Genomic DNA, 15,241 nt, shown 5'->3' with positions numbered 1-15,241 from the left:
TAAAAACAAATTATTATATTTTTTTTAAATCATTTTTTTTTTTTTATTGTACACAAATCTCATTATAAGTATATTAGACATCAAAGCCTAAACAAATTCTACCTTTCTCCCACTCACTTTCGTTCTCTCTGTCTCTCTTTCAATCCATTTTCCCACTCACACACCCAGTCCATAAAGCACCCATTCATAGACCCACTCAGACCCTCATGCACTCACTCATAGCTCATCAGACCCTCACTCACCCTCTCAGACACACTGAGTTACACACCCACTCAAATACCCACTGACGCACCCAGTAAAAGACTGATGTACGCACTATTGCACCCAGACAGACAATCTGACAGCCTCTCTCACCCCTAGATACACCCTCTCACACCCAGAGAAGCCATGGACAACTCCAGCAGCGCACAGCCAAAAGGCAATGCGTAGAATGGGGTTGGGTGGTTAGGGAGGTTGGCTGCAGGGTCTGGCTGCAGGCCTCGTCTTGCGGGCAACCTCGGTGCACATGGGTGAATGCCGTGGATGGTGAAAGGTTGGGTGCTTATAGGGGAGTTGGCTGTGGGCAGGCTCTGTGGCCAACACGCGCACGCCCTGCCCTTCTCTTCGAAGTTACCGACTGCTGCCTGCATGCATGCAGCCTGGAGCATGTCATGTAAACATGATGGAGATTCCACTGTGAGAAAGCCAGAAGATAAGCAGTGTCAACTGATAGAGCTGAAGCACAGCAAGGCCCTCATGAAGGAGGTCGAGTCTGGAAAAGGTGGCCTGGGATGGCTGGGACCCCTGGGACCCTTAGTTTAATAAGAAGACTAACAGCTCCTAAGAACCATCGCCGACCTGCTCCCACACTCATACTCATATGCATAAGTCCCTTGAACTGGAGAACAATGGGAGAGAGGCGACTGTACTACACTGTGGCTGAAAAATGCTGCACTTGTCTGTGCTGGAAATCGAGGCAGATCTAGTGGCACAGAATATTGAAGTTGGGCCTGGTTAGACTAGGACTCTAATACCTTATCTGTCACCCATATTTGCAAGTGCAATAACGCAATTTTGTGCAGTTTCACAGCATCATCGCCCCATCCATCGTTTTTTATGCTTCCCGTTTACTTTAGAAGTTAATCTGAAGTCTTGGCGCTGGAGTCACACTTTGAAATAATGGCGTCTTTAGAGGAGGCTGTTAACCTACTTCTTGTCTATTGCTCTTGGGCGAAGGGCACGTTCTTGTCTTCAGGGTGTGGCACTTTGTCCTCGATATTGGAGCGTTCTCCAGTTATTGAAACCATTTCAATCATTCATAGTCTTATGTCTCAATCCAATCCCAGGGGCCAGAAACTCTACCCTAATTCAGGTAAATTGTCTTACTCCTCAAAGGAATTGTTAGGCATTAGGAGTCATTTCAATCATTTTAGTAAAGTGTGTCAGCACTCTGTTCATCCGGACTCTCCTATTATAAGATGTGACTCATGTCAATGGCTCCCTCAGCTTAAATTGTCTCCTGCTTTCATGAAAGAGTCAGAGCGTACGGGCAATTTTCTGCTAGTTAACTGTCATTCTTTTTCCGCACTACTGAGCGAACGTGCCCCAGAAGCTCTTTTTTTTAACGGAAACTTGGCTGTCTGAGGAATCCTCACCAGATGTGGTTTTGGCTCTACCCCAAGATTATCTAATACATCGCCTGGATAGACCTCTCCTTAAAGGTGGAGGAGTCGCAATCATGTATAAAAATTCTATCAATTGCACTTCCCTGCCCATTGCTTTACCTGGTAGTCAGAGTCTATTATCCTCTTTAGCAATCAGCGCTAAATGTACATTCCCTGGAATTCTAATATACCGTACCCCTGGTCCATATGGGAGATTTCTACAGGCTCTTCCAGAATTGGTTGCGGACTTAGCCTGCAAACACCCCAACTTTACTATCCTGGGTGATTTTAACATTCATATGGATGAGATGCACAATACAGCTAGCAAAACTGTTTTGATAGATATGGCTTAGTTAGACCTTGGACAGTTGATCATTGTCCCCACTCATGCCAAAGATCAGAACATTGACTTAATTTTAAGCAACCTCCAAACGTTAGTTGTACAACCCCCCTTTCTTTGTTCTGGTCTGATCATTTCTTAATTCCCTTCAATATTACACTCACATACTCTACATCAACATACCACCCTTTTAGGAAGCTGACATTGCGGCAGTTGTCTAAACCGAACTGTAGGGATTGGTCAGACACCCTAAAATATACCCGCACTTTTCAAATAGAATCATGTTCAGCAGAAAGATTTAGGGCCAGATGTACCAAAGGATTTTACCCATTCTGTGTCTATGGGAAAAAGCTTTCGTACATATGGCCCTTAATGAATGGATTTCTGGTTCCCCAGTTATCATTCTACCGACCATGATGATGGTTAAAAACGGAGGCCACAAAAAGCCACTTTGGTTCTCCCTTCAATTGCGTCTTGTAAAAAAGGAGTGTAAAAACTTGAAAGGAAATAGAGGAAAACCTATAATGATGTTTCCAAACTGGAATACAGAAAATCGGTCAGATTATATCATATGGAAATCAAATTTGTGCAGGTAGCTTATTATGCTTCAAGAACAGAACAATCCTCTAACTCTCCTAAGGAGATCTTCTCTATATTTAAGGAAATTACTCGGGAACCTGTTACCTCCAGTCTTATAGAAGCTTCCAAAGAGCACAGCAATAATTTAGCTTGCTTTTTTCGTAAACAAAAATTCTGACAGCCAGTCAACCTTTTCTAATGACTCATCGAAAGAGCCTAAAAAGTTATCTCAGACTGAACATCTTCACTTCAGACCCTTTCTCTCAGTCATCTAACCGATGACAGGAGATCTGCTTGGAAATTATTTGCTAAGAATAAAATAAGGATCTCCTTTTGATCCTGCTCCTCCAGCCATTTTAGTTCAAGGTTTAGATGTTATAGCGGCAATTTTAACTAATATTTTCAACTATTCTTTCATAGTTGGGAGTCTACCCCAAATTTGGAAACACACTTTTATTAAACCTCTACTGAAAAAACCTATGCTGGATGCATCTCTACTAAGCAATTATAGACCTATTGCTCTTCTTCCTATAGCATACAAAATAGCAAAAAAGCATGTTAACAAACTAATCTCTGGCTTTTTAGAAGAACATAAGCTCCTACATCCCACTCAGATGGGTTTCAGACCTCAACATAGTACAGAAACCGCCCTTTTGGCAGTGACAGAAGAAATTCAACAATGATTATATACTGGTGGCTATGAAGCAATTATTTTATTAGACTTAAGTACAGCATTTGACACACTCGATCACAAATCCTTCTTCAAAGAATTACACAAGTGGGATTTGAAGGTACTATTTTTAATTGGCTTTCTTCCTTTTTAGAAGGTAGGTCGTTCCAGGTTTTGGATAGGTCTTTTTTTCTGATATCCATTCCTTTAGCTTTGGGGTTCCTCTGGGCTCCTCTCTAAGCCCCACTCTTTTAACATCTATATGTCTCCCTTGGCCAAAATTGTGGAACGTTATGGTCTCTCTCTGATATCTTATGCTGAAGATACCCAGACGGTTTATTCTTTAGCACCAATGTGAACTCTGATCAAGAAGCGCTGTCCTCCTGTCTTACAGAAATCGCTAACTGGATGTCAGATAGTAAGCTCAAGCTAAATGATAAAAAAACTGAAGTAATGTTGGTTGGCAATTTTTCCCTACTTAAATCTCCCATCTGAATTCCAGAAGAATTGAAAAGACTTCCTCCCACAAAGAAAACTATAAAAGCCTGGCTGGACTCCCATCTATCCATGGAACAGCATGCAAAAAATTAGCAGCCTCTTGCTTCAATCTTCTAAGAATGCTTAGAAACATTTTCAAATCTCTCCCCTTTTTTGCCAAAAGACTTATTATTCAAGCCCTCATACTATCCCGCCTAGACTATGGGAATGTGCTGTTCCTGAGTTCTTCCATCTGTGTATTAAGGAGACTGCAGATAGTGCAGAATGCTGCAGCCAGGCTAGTCATGGTCATCACCAGAACTGCGTCGGCCAAACCAGCCTTAGCCTCTCTCCATTGGCTTCCTATCCAGCAAAGGATTCATTTGAAAGCTTTGTGTATGGTACACCGAGCTCTTCATGATAAAGGACCCTCTTATCAAGCGTATGATCACACCCTACACCCCCCAGAGAGCCCTTAGATCCTCATCTGCTGCTCTAATTAACACCTGCCATGTTAAAAAAAAACAAGATAGGGAGGTAGGTCCTTCACATTCAAAGCAGCGAATTTATGGAATTTCCTCCCTCGTCACTTCGAATGGACAATTCTGAACTCGCTTTTTGAGGTAAATTGAAGACTCTACTCTTTCCAGCATAAATTCTCACTGTGATGCCCTCATCCTCTTTCAGCACTGGGAGGCCTTTGGGTAGCCATGCGCTTTATAGATCTATTGAACTAAACTAAACTTTGGTCTAAGCGCGGATCTGTGGTCATTCCTCCCAGTTTTTGTTTTCCCACTGTTTTTGGGCAGCTGATTTTACCAGTCCTGAGGCTGTTTGACTCCAGCCCCTAAACGTTATAGGATTTCGTAGGCTTTGCTTGCTGCCACATTCTTTTCACCACGAGCTATGTTCACAGACTTCCGACCATTATGTCTCATCAGTGACAAGCACTTAAGTGATCGCAAAGAGACTGCGACTGTCCCAAATCTTGTTACACAGCAACCAAGTGACTGAAATGGAGGATACGTTTCCGCCTCCTTCTGCCCTAATGTCAAAGAAAATACACTGTCTTTATGTTTTCTGAGACTGTGCCTTAATATGCACTTTATTTCAAAGTGGTACAGACACACAACCAAACTATGCTAGTGCCTTTAGCGCATGCCTAAAGTGTGTCCCTCTAGTTGCCTTTCCTTTGAATGTTCTGTCCTCATCCATTAATGAGAAATATAAAAGAACAAACGTCTGAATAAAATGCCTTTGTCGCATTCTTTTGGCACATTCCTTTGCATACTGTATACAACTATTTGCTGTTTTTGTTTAGCAGAGACAAAAATCCTGATGGCATTTTGTTTGTGAAACAAGTGTGTAGAAGATAAAAAGCAATATAAATTAATTCCTTCATACATTCACAGATGGCGATATTTAAAGGTTTTGAAAAAGTCACCTTAATTTCAACAATATCTGAGTGAACAGTAAGCACCAGTCAATTTAGTTTAAGATAGCGCCGACTATAAAAGCGCATTTAAGTCTCTTAGTGCAATGAAAACTATACAGAACGCCTCTGCATCCAGAAGTGTAGAGGGAGAGAAAGCAGAGAAGACATCAATATCTTCAAACAACACACCATCTTACCAGGAATGTGTCCCCAGATGCAAGACAAAAGTTAACCAAAAGACAGATTTAACCATTAGTTCCGATATTCTCTTACATTAAGCACATGCATCAGTATGCAAAAAAAAAACAGACACATGCTGTCAACAACCCACCGTTCAGGGAACTCACAAAAGGTGACAGGAGGAATGCTTGCAATATGTCTAAACACTGGCAAATGCACGGGGTAGCAAACCAACCTATTATTCTTTTTTTACCATACCACTTCAGTTTGGACCCAGTTATCAGGGACAAATCAGCCTTGACCTTGCGCCTCGTGGGAATAGTCCAGCCCTGACTGGCAAGCCAGATCCTCACGGAACTGAAAGCCAAGGAACCTCGGTAAGGGCTCATTAGACATGTACAGCTTGATTCCAATGGCACGGTGAACACAAGGTCCACATCTGGGTATACCCTTGCCACTTAGGGCAGTATATGAAGCCCAGATCTATGACTGGGGGTGATTGTTTGACATTATTCACCTTTCTGTTTATCATCTGTTCTTTTAACTACCCTATCTTCCTCTTGCTCATATTTTTTTTAGGGGTGTGGGAGTGTCTCACTTACAGTTCATCTCTATGACCCAGAATAAAATTTCAGGCGTTGGTGTTTGCGATTGTTAACTTTGAAAAGGAAGAAGCAAAAATCAGCTTTTGCTCAAGTGAAGTGGGAATAAAGGCCTCCAGGGAAGGTTTGCAAGGATATCTTATGAGTATACACCTCTTTAATCTGTCATAAGGGGCTTTTTATCAATGCCAGAGTTAAGGGGCAGAGAAAGGAGTATTGATCAGGATGAAAAACAGAACTATAACATTCTGGTATGGAGGGTTCATTTCTGTACCAGTGAAATCTTGGGTATTCAGAGAAGGGACTAAGAAAAATGTAAAATATATGTAGCGGCTGTGAACCTAAAAACTGTTGTTCTGGTCACTGCCTCCATGGCCAAAACTTCTTTAACAAAGTATAACCCTTACTCAGATCTTTGCCAATAAAATTATTTTCATAGAAGCATAGCTAAAAAACGTGCAGCCAATTCAACTGTTTCTCCAAAAAGGCCACAAAAATGTCAACAAGATAATTCAAAGCAATCTTGAGGTCTCCAGCAATGGCAAATAATAGCGGATGAGCTCCAATGTAGTGCTATGCTGTGCCAAAGCACAATTAAAAACGCTTGAACAAGTCCATTTCAAATTTCCTAAAGTCTTAAAGTATTAGCAGTTCGCTGGCAACGCTCTTGCACTTATTTCGATAAGAGGTGATCTACACACTTACATATTGCAAAGTGTGTTATAGCATATAGCGCCTACTTGGCAAAGAGCTCCACCTGTGGGTTTGTGAACTGCATTTTGCAGTATAGGAGTAGTACTACTGTAGGTACTACAAAAAGTAGTTTTGGTGAATCGGGACCACACATTTTTTACTGTGATGCTGACCGAGTGGATCACAAACTGCAGGCTGTACTGGACCGATAGCCCGAAGTTCATGTCTGAGTGACTCATATTCAAGTTAGACAGCATTGCACTTCCACTCACAGGGTGACCAACAGCCCTTCACTGAGAAAATGCACCAATGTCAGTTTCTTAATTAAGGAAACACACAGGAGTCACTGCCACCAGGAAAGCCACTTCACTAAATTTGTGGTGCATGAACATCTAGCATTTGAAAAGACACACCAAAGGACCCAAACGCTCCTCCCCTGAGTATTGTGTTTTTCCAGCACATAGAGACAGCAGAGCAGATAAGAAAGATGAAAGAAGACATCAACGTCAACACTGTATTAAAGTTTCTTACTGCTAACCAGACCTGAGGATAAAAAAGAATGAGCCACTTTAGTAAGAAATCGAGCATCTGTCTTCTGATGGGATTCTAACACTCCAGGGTTTGAAACCTGTTATTGGACTAACTGAAAAATGCATCGGTGGTATAATACATTATTTTTCAGAGTCCTACAGAATCCTTCAGCAATCGGTCAAAGGTTCCAGATGCCTTTGGCATTATTTTCTTCAAAAAGTTGACAAATTAGGGCTTGCGGATCAAACTCTGATGGGCTAAACCTACGATGAATGGCATCTAGCCCTGGAGCGTAGGTTTTAATTCAAAGTCATAAATTCAAAAGCAGAAAATTCCTGCCCATATTGTGGCCAATAAAGAAAAAAAAACTAACCGAAGTGCATTTAAAAAAATAAATACACTTTTCCAAAGGCACAGTGATAACAGGGATCTCATCACACAATAATCAGATTTATGCTCGCAACCAGATAATGTTCTCATAAAAGAGAGGTATCTCATGAATCTTTGAAGTGCAGTCTATAAAAACAGCAGAATGTGCACGATGCACCCAACAAAATGTGGGGATTGCTTCATAGGGCTTACTTAGCTGTGTGAACTCTGTCTGGAAATGAAATAGTCGTGGAGACGCAAGTTAATTTAACACTTCAAGTATGTGTCTATTTGACTCCGCTATGAGAGAGGAATACAATGCTGGCAGGTGGACAGTATACAAACTGCTCACAACAGAATCTATAGGTTCATTGTACATCACAAGCAACATATAATGGAGGATTTCAATAAATAGTCAAGAGTAAATGGTTCGCTTTATCATCCCTTGTACCCTATTCAGTCCTCTCTGATGTTGCTACGAGTGCAGTGAATTCTCCTTTGTCCAGTAGTTAAAGGTAGTCATTTACCTGCACTCGCCTTTCCACACCGCGGACTAAAAAAGGATATTGCGAAGTTGCAAATACCAGTGGCCAAATCGTAAAAGGTCCAATGGGAAAATCATCTTCTGAAGCGGTAATTGACACACAAAATGTTGAAATGATTATCTGGGGGCGGTATTCAAACATTGCTTTCTTTCCATGAATTAAGAAATCCCTGAATGTGCATGTGCAGTACTTCTATAGAGTGATGATTAGTGTTCATTGATTCCATTCTATATCAGATTCCACTTAGTTGATTATCCAAATTAGAAATCCATATGTAAATCTCCACTACAAAGAAGAGATGGAAAGGCGTGTCATCTGATTAAAATGCAAACCGACATTAGATAAAACGAACAGTGAAAGGGTGTCCATCATGAGACTTGAGAATCCAATGTAACTATCACAAGATCCTGAAGGAATAGGCATGGTAAAAATATATTCTGAACAAAAAGGCCCTGATTCACAAAGGTAAACTTATACTGGTGTATACATTTATGATTGCTTGCAATTCATAAAGGTATTTTACTAGTAGTTTCTTTACGAGTGCAGAGGCTTCACACACAAAAATATAGAAATGATATCTTTATGTGCAGAAACTCCGCAGTCATAAAGATACTCCTAGTAAATTACGCTTGTGAATACCAAATAGTCGTAAACTTACACAACAGTATAAGTTTACCTTTGTGCATGAGGCCCAAAGTATTTTATTCTGGATGGCAGGGCCAGTATCTAGAATGATTCAAATGTGATAAACCTTTTAAGAGCTTTTGGCTGAAGGATTCAGTGTAGAATCTCATCCTTTCTTCAAATAAACCATAAGAAGGCCCCCTTAGAATTTCAACGATGTTGAAGCTTGCTGTAGGCCGCCTTGCTGTTGGAGTCAAGCAAGTGGTCTTTGCAGGGGAAGTGTAGCCCTTGACTTCTACAGCAAGTAATGAAATAAAAACCCTCTTATTAGGTAAGGCTTTTGTTCAGTCATTCATAATCTTTAGTCAAACCTAAACAAAACCATTACATCTTATTAAAAGGTTCATATCTAAGGAAAAAAAGTTTTTGAAAAGAAAACTTCAAAGAAAAAAATGTTGCTTATACACAGGTGCTCCTGTACAGTGACAGCGCAGTGAAGGTGAGTAAGGCGAATTCAAAGTGAACCAGTGTGAAATATACATTTATATACAAATGTGGCTGAACCGGATCTCAAGGTCTTAGAAAACATCCAAAATGACGATAATCACAATGCAATAATCAACAGTCCACATCAAAGCCTGTTGACTTTTCGACCCAAAACACTATGGGCCTGATTACAACTTTGGAGGAGGGTGTTAATCCGTCCCAAATGTGACGGATATCCTGCCCACCGTATTACGAGTTCCATAGGATATAATGGACTCGTAATAAGGCGGGTGGTATATCCGTCACATTTAGGACGGATTAACACCCTCCTCCAAAGTTGTAATCAGGCCCTATATTCATTAAAGACGGGTCATCATCAGGACAAAATATTTGAAAAGGAAGAACCCTATGTTCCACTCGGTCTGCCACTAACCACTACTCATTCAGAAACCAGCACATAAAGGGCCCATGTCCCTGCCATCTCATCCCCAGCAGCCCAATAAAAATTATAAATCATGCACAAGCCACTAATACTTCACAACAGAGAACCTTCGCAAGGCACTAGTCGCTGCCTTATATTCCAGTGGATGCCTGGAAATTAATCATACCCTAGTTGCCACCTCAAGCAAATCCGTTGCAGACGTCAGCAACGAATACCGATTTGTTAGCTTGTGCAAGATTTATCATTTATATTGGCCTACTGCAAGGACCACTCATTTGTTCTCCCTAACCTAGTCCACGGGTTACGGGGTTGCCCCTTTTGGGATTTTAGATCTGCTGTAGGAGTCGCATTTGCAAATGATGGAGGTTTTGTGTTGCAGAATGGAAGCCTTCATGACAAAATGGATGCCTTCAGAACTCAAAGTTGTGATGAAGTCCATCACACATTTGCCTGATGGTGAAACCCTTTTTTTCCCGCCAAGAGAAAAACTCTCCACCTTGTTCCACAGCAATGAATGTTAAACAGGAGTATGGAAGGCAAAAGCAGTCTTGAGGGGCTCCTTGCTTACATGGACCTTCTGAATTTCCTGTATCACTATATCACAGGGTTTAACTCCCATCCTCCCCTACTGTTCTCTGGCAACCTAGTGATACTGTTGCAGGTTAGATTAAAAAATGGAGCAGACCATCCTTGTCTAAGCTGGTGTTTTTGATGACACTTTATTAGTTGCAGAGTTCTATAGCTTCGTAAGTGTCTGTTACAACCAAGATGCTTTAGTAAGTTTAATTCAAGTCAGTCTTACAGGGCCGGAGCCCTTGCAAGGTCTCAAAATGTAATCTCTGACAAATCCAGGGATGTTCCGAATACTGGACGGGAAGCCAATCTCTTTGTTTTTGCAGTTTGTCAATAGGCATGAACCTTGCTGTTTTGTGAAACGGGCATCTAATATCTTGGAAGAGGAAAGTTCAAATTGCTGCTCTGAAGGGTGATGTGCAGTTTATACCAACAAGGTCTGCTTAAGTCTCTGAAGGCACAAAGGTAAGTGAAGTCCTGTAAGTCACCTCCACTTTGGCCTGGGAAGGGGAGGCATAATAAATCACAGAATCTTTAAGTTGCTGCACCATGTAGTGCAAGATTACCGACTGAATGTACTCCTCCACTGGACAAAACAGAGAGGGTTTACCAGAAGCGGTTGCTGGGAAATCCTGGCAATCTGACCCAAAAGGTTCTTTCACAATCATTACAGCAGCAGATGTGCATGTAGAATACCTCAACAGTCCTGGAGCGAAAGCTCACTGCATACTGGTGGCGTGAAGTTGAAGAGAAAATGCATCTTAGTCTCTTTGCAAGAGGTTTGAGCTTCCTATAGCATCATCAGATTTTAAAGCACTTTTGAGTGAGGCACAACTATACAATGAATCTTTAATTTTTTCACTGCTTTATTCGATTTGCAAAAGGTTTCAGTTTAGTTGTGTTCATCTCTTACAAATCCTTACCACATATCACATTACACTGAAAAACGTGGAACAAAACACAGGAACTGAATAAACTGTCAAGAAATGGGACAACATCAAGTGGCCCTCTGTGCTGAAGGAGGCAACGACCTATTCGGAGCCAAGAAGTCACCTAGTGGTAAACGTACGATTACAAAAAAACCATAAATTAACAAATGAATCTATATCAAACATTCAACTGCACAACTAAAACAAGTATAACCTGGGGATTTTTTTGAAAGCTTTCAAGAGCAAAATATGTGCAGCTGTGTCTCACGGGACTGACATACCAAAGGAAACAATATTCTTTCGGCTGATGCAAGGTGTAGTTTGCTCCTGAGGCGGAGAGACCTTGGAATCAGGAGTCCTGAAACTTTTTGCCAAAAACATCACTTTTGAATGTTAAATAGCAAAGATTTTTGACAAGTTTTTGAAGGATTCCTTTGCTAAGAAGCTAGGTTATTGATAATGGGGGAACCAGAAAACACAAAAAATTCCAGTTTGTCGGAAGTTGGCTCTGTATATACTATTTCAAAGTATGAAATAGTGCGCAGAGTCCAAGATAGTGGCAAAATTAGAAAATTCTAATGCTCTATTTTGTGGTAGTGTGGTCGAGCAGTAGGCTTATCAGAGGGTAGTGTTAAGCATTTGTTGTACACACACAGGCAATAAATGAGGAACACACACTCAAAGTCTTACTCCGGGCCAATAGGTCTTTATATAGAAAAAGATATTTTCTTAATTTATTTTTAGAACCACAAGTTCAAGGTTTGAAGTAAATAGATAAAATGCAAGGACCTCCACACAGGTAAGTTAGGAACTTTGAATTAGAGCAATAACATATACAGTTTTTGTTAAAATGGCAATAAGCTATTTTAAAAGTAGACAGTGCAAAACGCAACAGTTCCTGGGGGGGGTGTGTATTGGTTAGATTGTGAGGTAATTAAGACACTTACAAGTCTCCGTTCCTGGGCATAGGCAGCCCACCGTTGGGGGTTCAAGGCAACCCCAAAGTTACCACACCAGCAGCTCAGGGCAGTTCAGGTGCAGAGGTCAAAGAGGTGCCCAAAACACATAGGGGCCTATGGAGAACAGGGGTGCTCTGGTTCCAATCTGCCAGCAGGTAAGTACCCACGTCCTCGGGGTGCAGACCAGGGGGGTTTTGTAGAGCACTGGGGGGCACAAGTAGGCACAAACAACACACCCTCAGCGGCACAGGGGCGGCCGGGTGCAGTGTGCAAAGCAGGCGTCGGGTTTTGAATAGGTTTCAATGGAGGGACCCGGGGGTCACTCTAGCAGTGCAGGCAGGCACAGGGAGGGCCTCTCGGGCCAGCCACCACCTGGGCCAAGCAGAGAGTCGCCTGGGGGTCACTTCTGCACTGAGGTTCAGTTCCTTCAGGTCCTGGGGGCTGCGGGTGCAGAGCTTGGTCCAGGCATCGGGTCCCTTGTTACAGGCAGTCGCGGTCAGGGGGAGCCTCTGGATTCTCTCTGCAGGCGTCGCTGTGGAGGTCCAGGGGGTTCGTCTCGGGCTACTCACGGGGTCACAGTCACCGGGGAGTCCTTACTGTGGTGTCTGTTCTCTGGATCTCGAACAAGGGGCGTCATGTGCAGAGTGTTAAGTCTCACGCTTCCGGCAGGAAGTGTGAGGTCTTGAAAGTTGAAGAAAAGTTGCAAGTTTGTTGCAGGTTGTTGAGCAGAGCCACTGCTCACAGGAGTTTCTTGGTCCTGGGGGTCAGGACAGTCCTCTGAGGCTTCAGAGGTCGCTGGTCCCTGTTGGATGCATCACTGGTTGCAGGTTTTCGACTCAGGAGACAGGCGGGTAGGGCTGGGGCCAAAGCAGTTGTCGTCTTCCGTCGTCTCTGCAGGGCTTGCAGGTCAGCAGTCCTTCTTCTTCGTTCAGGTTGCAGGAATCTGATTTCCTGGGTTCAGGGTCGCCCCTAAATACTCAATTTAGGGGTGTGTTTAGGTCTGGGGGGCCGTAGCCAATGGCTACTGTCCTTGAGGGTGGCTACACCCTCTTTGTGCCTCCTCCCTGAGGGGAGGGGGGCACATCCCTATTCCTATTGGGGGAATCCTCCAAAACCAAGATGGAGGATTTCTAAAGGCAGGGGTCACCTCAGCTCAGGGCACCTTAGGGGCTGTCCTGACTGGTAGGTGACTCCTCCTTGTTTTTCTCATTATCTCCTCCGGACTTACTGCCAAAATTGGGGGCTGTGTCAAGGGGGCGTTCATCTCCACTAGCTGGAGTGCCCTGGGGCATTGTAAACCGAAGCCTGAGCCTTTGAGGCTCACTGCTAGGTGTTACAGTTCCTGCAGGGGGGAGGTGTTAAGCACCTCCACCCAGTGCAGGCTTTGTTTCTGTCCTCAGAGAGCACAAAGGCTCTCACCCCAGGGGGTCAGAAACTCGCCTCAGTGGCAGGCTGGCACTGACCAGTCAGTCCTGCATTAAAGGATTGGGTAAATTACAGGGGGCATCTTCTAAGATGCCCTCTGTGTGCATTATGTAATAAATCCAACACTGGCATCAGTGTGGGTTTATTATTCTGAGAAGTTTGATACCAAACTTCCCAGTATTCAGTGTAGCCATTATGGACCTGTGGAGTTCGTTTTGACAAACTCCCAGACCATATACTTAATATGGCCACCCTGTACTTACAATGTCTAAGAATAGACTTAGACACTGAAGGGGCTTATTGCTCATGCAGCTATGCCCTCACCTGTGGTATAGTGCACCCTGAGTTAGGGTTGTAAGGCCTGCTAGAGGGGTGAGTTACCTATGCCACAGGCAGTAATTTGTGTGCATGGCATCCTGAGGGGGATGCCATGTCGGCTTTTCCTTTTTCTCCCCACCAACACCCACAATCTGCTATGGCAGTGTGCATGTGTTAGGTGAGGAGTCCTTTAGGGTGGCAAAACACATGCTGCAGCCCTTAGGGACCTTCCCTGGTCACAGGGCCCTTGCTTCCACTGGTACCTTTTACAAAGGACGTATCTGTGTGCCAGGGGTGTGCCAATTGTGGAAACAATGGTACATTTTAGGTGAAAGAACACTGGTACTGGGGCCTGGTTAGCAGGGTCCCAGCACACTTCTCAGTCAAGTCAGCATCAATATCAGGCAAAAAGTGGGGGGTAACTGCTACAGGGAGCCATTTTCCTACACAGTTAGAAAGAGGAAAGGGAGAAAGGGCCCACCTAAGCTGCTAATTCTTCGCCTGATGAAAGCATTGGAAATGTGGAAGTCAATTCAGCAGTATAACATGGCAGTGCAAGAGGCATCGCACACTGTATGACCCAATGAAGACATCATACGGTCACCCTCTTGATCCAGCCATAACTTCTGAAGAGGGCTAGACAAGAGGTAATGGGTGCAAACTATGGAAAGTAAGCATAGTTCTTAAAACTCAATTGTATTGTGTTCCTGCCACTGCCTCAGTAATCGCCAAAACTAAGAAAAGAAATGGTAGTGCCAGAAGCACAAAAAGGTCTACCGGGGCTAACCGCTACTTCTACTGACTAACTTTGATTGACTTCCATAAATACAAAGATGAGTAACTAAAGGCCCGCCACTCTCAGATAAGATGTTTTTCACCTCCATACTTCTCATCCCTTTCTCTAAGAGATTCAGTTTTGGACCCTACCAAAAAAATAACACTTGCAGGTCTCATTGTAAGACAGTAAGCAGCACATCTAGTCATCACTCTCTACTAGTATGTAAACCAAAATTTTAAAGGCGTTGGCACCGTGATTCAATTAAAAAACAGTTGAGTACTCCATCTGAAAACAATTAAACCAAAAATGAAAGAAATACTGTTTGCTGTAAAAAAAAAAAAATTTAAAAGCACAAAAACTGAATTTCAGTACCAAGGCAAAAATAGACTACTAGATGCCTAGAAAAAAAAACCAACGTATCCAAATGTGTACCGATGCTGAAAACACAAATTCTAAACGTGTTTTTTTTTTTTTTTTTACAAAGGAGTCTATAGAGCGCCACTTATGATGGTTTCGAAAAAGGCATCCGAAAATGGCAGCAGCTGAAACAAAGACTGACACCTTTCTTCCTCACTGCACCTCACCACAAACTAATATGTCAGTTCCCATCATCTAGCAATGCAGATAGAATATGTGCACTTTG

At 42.8% G+C, this 15,241-nt stretch overlaps 1 protein-coding gene across 1 annotated transcript in view; it reads right to left on the bottom strand.

The window, feature by feature from the left end:
• Window positions 1-15,241, bottom strand: part of EXOSC5 (exosome component 5) — a 149,559-nt gene that overhangs the window by 81,634 nt on the left and 52,684 nt on the right. The window lies entirely within an intron of this gene.

The sequence above is a fragment of the Pleurodeles waltl genome, chromosome 9 (assembly GCF_031143425.1).
Source record: "Pleurodeles waltl isolate 20211129_DDA chromosome 9, aPleWal1.hap1.20221129, whole genome shotgun sequence".
Classification (NCBI taxonomy): Eukaryota; Metazoa; Chordata; class Amphibia; order Caudata; family Salamandridae; genus Pleurodeles; species Pleurodeles waltl.
This window is presented reverse-complemented; position numbering and strand designations above follow the sequence as displayed.